Source organism: Anastrepha ludens, chromosome 6 (genome assembly GCF_028408465.1).
Source record: "Anastrepha ludens isolate Willacy chromosome 6, idAnaLude1.1, whole genome shotgun sequence".
Taxonomy (NCBI): domain Eukaryota; kingdom Metazoa; phylum Arthropoda; class Insecta; order Diptera; family Tephritidae; genus Anastrepha; species Anastrepha ludens.
The window spans coordinates 104,248,182-104,254,181 of NC_071502.1; positions in this window are offsets into that span (position 1 = coordinate 104,248,182).

Here is a 6,000-nt window from a genome sequence, read left to right on the forward strand (position 1 = left end):
TATTAGAAGGCCATTACGCACTGCGACCAGAGCTGATCTATTGTGAAAGGCCTATTTTGTAACCCTAGAGTTTTAGGCTTTTTAGAAATTTTAGCACAGTTTTGGGTTTGTTGTTCCAAAGATTGCATGGAGATACTACGATACCACCAAGGTGGTGAAGTCTTTGTCTGCCCAACGCAGGACATTCACAAAGCACATGCTCTGAGCTTTCTATGTTCATTTCGCAAAAGCGGCAGACATTGGTCTCGGATAGACCAATATTGTTTAGATGGTACCTCAGGCTGCAGTGACCTGTAAGGTATCCGGTTAAAAGACGCAGATCTACTCTGTTTAGTGAGAGAAGTTTGTCAGATATTCCTTTGTTGGGACTTAGGAGTAGTTTGGCTTGACGCTGACCGGCACAGTTTAGCCAGTGTGCGGCAAGTTTTCTTTCCTCCCATTTCCTAAGGAATTCATTAATGTGGCCTTTTGTTAGTCCACAGAAAGGCTCAGGACCAGTAAGTTGCATATTTGCTCCTTGTTTTGCAAGGTCGTCAGCCATTTCATTTCCCTCATGTCCTTCATGTCCCGGAATCCAACATAGTGTTACTGTGTTGAGGTTTCCTAACGTGTTTAGGAGGTTTAGGCAATCGTTTGCCAATTTAGAGGTGATGGTTGTTGATAGAAGGGCTTTTAAAGCCGCTTGGCTATCTGAAAGTATGTAGATGTGAGTACCTCTCATTTTCCTTCTAAGGCATTCTCTCACACATATTTCAATGGCATGTATTTCTGCCTGGAATATTGTTGGGTAGGATCCCATCGGAATCGATTTTTTGAATTTGGGCCCATTGATTCCTGCCCCTGTTCTACCATTTTCCAATTTGGACCCATCAGTAAACCATAGCTGGGAGCCAGGTTTGAAAGTGATAGAGTTAGTTCTCCAGTCTGTTCGTTCATTGATTATACCTTGGAAGTTCCTGAAGAGTATTGGTTTGGGTGATAGTATATCATCCCTATGATGAATGGGACTATGTAGGAAGTCTTCTAAGATCTTTAAATGTCCTTTCATATCCCCACTTTTAAGTTCAGATATACCTTTTAGTCTTAAGGCACTCGAGCGAGCTTCCCTTTCGATTAGAATTGGAAGCGGTGGTATGTTCAGGAGCACACCCAATGCATCCGTGGGACACGTTTTCATAGCCCCTGTAATACCAACACATACCAGGCGATGCAGTTTGCTTAATTCGTTTGCCGCCTTTCTTTGCTTGACCTTGGGCCACCATGCTAAGGATGCATAAGTGACTATGGGTTTTACAACTGTGGTGAATGTCCAGAAGGTCATTCTAGGGCTTAGTCCCCATGTCTTACCAAAAAGCCTTGTACAGGCAAAGAATGCCCTTGTGGCTTTTGAAGTAACTCTCTCAATATTGTCAAGAAAAATGGTATGTAAATTGCATGTTGCCTGCGATTTCGCTTGCGTATAAAATAAAATACGTTGAAAAACGTACATACACGTAAACTTTTTACAGTTTTTCATTTTCAAATTTAGGTGGTAGCGCTCTACAAATATATTTTTTAAAGAAAACCTTCGCCTTTCATTTGAAAACATTTGTTTGATTTGCATATATGTATCTATGTATGTATGTATAAGCACTTACGTTATATTCAATTTTGTAATGATATTATATTTTCCCATTAAAAATTAGGTGGCAACGCCATATAGAAATGTTTTTACACGAACGTTTTTTAAGCACCTTTCGTTTGAAGACCATATTATAATATTTAGCTGAGTTTTGTAAATACTTTCTTTCTCCCTTTAAAATTTAGATGTTAACGCAATTGAAAAATATACTTCAGGTAAAGTTTTCTGCTTTCTGTCGAACACAATTTCGTTTTATACCCTCTCTTTCTCTTAGCTTCACAATCTGTAGTGGACCATAGCTTCATCAACAATCCTCCTCCAATTCGAGAGACTGAATCTTGTTTCATTTCTCCAATTACGAACGTTAATCGCTTTTAAGTCTGCTTATGCGTCATCAAGCCATCTCTTTCTTAGTCGGCCTCTTTTTCTTCCTTTAATTGGACGCAAAGTAAACACCCTTTTTTCGAATCTTTCGTAGGGCATTCTTATGATGTGGCCAATCCATCTAATCCGCTCCGCTTTAATAAAATTATTACATTTTCACCACCAATAAGGTTTTCAATTTTGTTGTTGTAACGGATGCGATACATGCGGTTTTCAAGTCGAATAGGACCGTCGTTTTTTCTCATTATGGTTCTTTCAAATCGCAATAGCTGATTTTTTTCATTAACTTTCAGTGTCCAGATTTCCGCACCAGAAGTAAGAACCGGACGTATTTAAGTGTTATATATATATATTGATTTTCTGCATTTGTGATAAAACCTTTGATCTGAACAATCTTATATGTGCATAGTACGTCTTATTAGCAGATTTAATTCTTTCATCTATTGCAATTGATGTGTCTTTACTCGCTGATAGAACGAATCCCAAGTATTTGAATTCTTTTACAGCATTCATATTACTTGCTGAGCGAAGCATAAACTTAGTTTTTTCGGCGTTGATATTCAGTCCTATAATTTTTGCTTTTGTTTCTAGCAGCTTGAATATGCGAATTAGTTTGTTTGTGTTTTTTGCTCTGATGAGAACGTCATCAGCATAAGCACATATTTCAAAATCTTTGTCAAATATTGTTCCCGAAAAGTTAAATTCTTTTACAACTGAGTGCAACATAAGGTTGAAAATCATAGCGGACAATGCGCCTCCTTGTTTAACACCAGACAGGACCTGGAAGGGTTCAGACATTTGTACTTGTACTAGCACCTTGCTAGAAGTATTCTTCAACGTGCAGAGAACCAGTTCAATCAGTTTCAACGGAATGCCAAGTATTTGGAAACAGTGTTTGATTTGCTTTCTATATAGAGTCTAGACTATCAGACACTTGTTTAAAATCAATAAATATGTAGGTAGAATATACGAGGGGTGCCTTTTATATGTCGAGATTAGAGAACAAAAACAAATTTTAATCATCGAAAATCATTTTATTGTTTTTCAAAATATTCTCCATGAAGATCTATACACTTTTGCATGCGTTTGAACCACTTGAAGCAAAGGGGAACAGGTTCTGTTGTTAGCAACAGCTGTTGTTGTTAACAAAAATCAGCCGCTCATAAAAAACAATTTGCCATTTGGAGTCGGCTTAAAACTGTAGGTCATTTTGGAACAGCATCAAGACGCACACCACAAATAGGAGAAGGAGCTCGGCCAAACACCCAACAGAAGCGTACGCGCCAATTATTTATTTTTTTATATTAAAAGCACAAAAGAAAAGGGCCCGGAATTTTAGATGTTTTTTGCACACTAAGAGTAACCATTATTGTAGTCTATTTCCACCAAGAACGTTAGAGTAGTTAAGTGTTCTGTTATGTTTCATAAATATGAAGCATTTCCACCGAAGTGAACTTGAGTCAAACAACTGATTTTTGTTTACATTTCAGGTTTGCTGAAAACAAAGGACTGGACAATTAATTCAAGGCGTTGGAAAATATTAGTATATGTATGACTCCATTCTACGGATGGAACCATGGACCTAGAAAATTTTACTATTTTAATGATGAAATCCATTTCTAATAAAGATATCCCAATAAAACCACCTGGGTGGGTCACCAGTTTAGCGGAAATCGTTCCTTTTGGGGTTCTTTGAAGGGAAGAGAGGTGTACACCAGTAAGCCAAGAGCCGAACTGAAAGATGGGATTCGAAGCGTCATAGATGGAATTGAGCTGGCAATATGCCGTAATGTCAAGGAAAGCCGGGTGATTCTTTATTCAATATTATACAAGGGGTAGTCCAAAATAAACAAGACTGGCGTCATAAAAATGTTTTTGATGGCGCCATCTTTTTAATGAGTTAGTGAGTTGGAAGTTACATCCCTAGCTGACTTTCAGTGAAAGTTTGGTGACATTTGGTTCAGTGTTAGCGAAATTATTGCGTCTACAGTTTCAGTATGTTTGTGTCATGGGTACAAAAATGAGTTTCAAACAAAGAGCTAAAATCAATTTTTTTTTAAATCGGTAAAACGCTTACCGAAACATTTGAATTGATGAAAAAAGTTTATGGCGATGATTGTCTATCTCGTGCCAGAGTTCATGATTGGTTTACACGTTTCAGAGCTGGTTGTGAGGACATAAATGACAGTAAGCAGTAATCACCGAAAACTCCATCGAAATTGTTCGTAAATTTATCGAAAATGAATTGAAATCATCGTTGAAATTCATGTAATCAACTCTCCATAACACCGATTTATCTCATTTTAACTGATCGTTTGGGCGTACGAAAGGTCTGGGCACGTTTCATTCCGCACAAGTTAACCGAGGACCAAAAATTGCTCAGAACTCGATATTCGAAAGAGGCGAGAAAAGACCAGAACTTCCTTTACAACATTCTAACTGGTGATGAAACGTGGTGTTTCCAACATGAACCTGAAACTAAGCGTCAAAGTGCCGAATGGAAGGCCCCATACGAGCCGCCACCCAGAAAATCGCGTCTGTAGAAGTCAGAAATCAAGTCGATTGTCATTTGTTTTTACTATTCCAAGGGAATTGTCCACAAAGAGTTCATGCTAACGGGCCAAACCGTCAATGCAATTTTTGATCTTGGCGTTTTGAAGCGTTTGTTGCATCGCATTCGTTATTGCATGATAATGCACCATCTCATTGATCCACTCTTGAGACTGACTCTTTGACTAGAAATCGCATTTTAACCATCAATCACTCACTGTGTTCGCCTGATATGGCTCCCTGAGACGTCTACCTATTCGGAAAATTACTTTTGGCCATGAAAGGAAAACGTTTTGCGTCCTCAGAGGACATCCAAAAGGCTTGTACCGACATACTAAAGGACATTCCGGTCAATGACCTGAAACACTCACACAAACACAGCATCGAAGCCAGATGGGACTATTTTGAATAAATAAACTCGAAGTTATCAGAATAAAGCTCTTGTTGTTTCCATTTTCAGCTCAGTCTCGCTTATTTTGGACTTCACCTTGTATGCCATTATTAAACTCAAAAAAAAAACAATAAACCGAAAAAAAATCAATGAACTTTCCACCGCACTTGTATAAATTTCAAAATAGGCCATCTTAGTGTGGAATCATTATATTATAACTCAAGGTCAACGGCCAGCCACACACGTGCATATGATTCCATCTGGATAATTAGCAAAATATGTCCATATGCTTACATACATACATATATGCACTTATACACACATGCATGTGTATTCGATTGTACGAGAATGCCTTTGAGGTTGCGAATGCACCGCCAGCAACACGACAACAACAACAATTACGCAAAAGCAAATATCCAAGTCGACACGAAGTATCCACCTTTCTATTATACATTCAAACATACATCCATACATTCATGTGCATACGTACACACACACATGCACAAAGCATCCGCATGCTCATAGTTACACAAGGCTTTCTTTAATTTTTGTACATTTTTGTGCTACCAATTCTGCCAGTAGCTAGCTGAGCGCAGTTTCCTGCAGTTGATTGGGTTGTTTGTTGGCCCCCATTGACTTTGGTTTCGCTTGGGCTTTCGGCTGTTGACATTCGGGTCTTCTGCAGCAATTCAGCAGCAACTTTGATATATAAACATAAAATTATATTTAGTCATGCTACATCACTTTGTAATAATTTTCATTTTGGCGCTTGCTTTGATGTTAGGCCGCCATGCTGGTGCCATTGCCACCGACACGTCGCAGCAGCACCATCCCAACGCAATGAGCTACAACAATGTATAAGTATAAGAGAAACCATGACGATCGTACCGTTAACGTCAAGTCGTCATCGTTGTAGTCGTCGTCGTCGTCGTCTTCGTCAGCGCACATCAGCCACAGTCTTAGACTATTGCCTCAGGAAGTGCCACTGTGTGGCGGTGAAATAACTTCATCTACCCTCTACTAAATTATATGCGCCACTCCGGACGGCGGCATG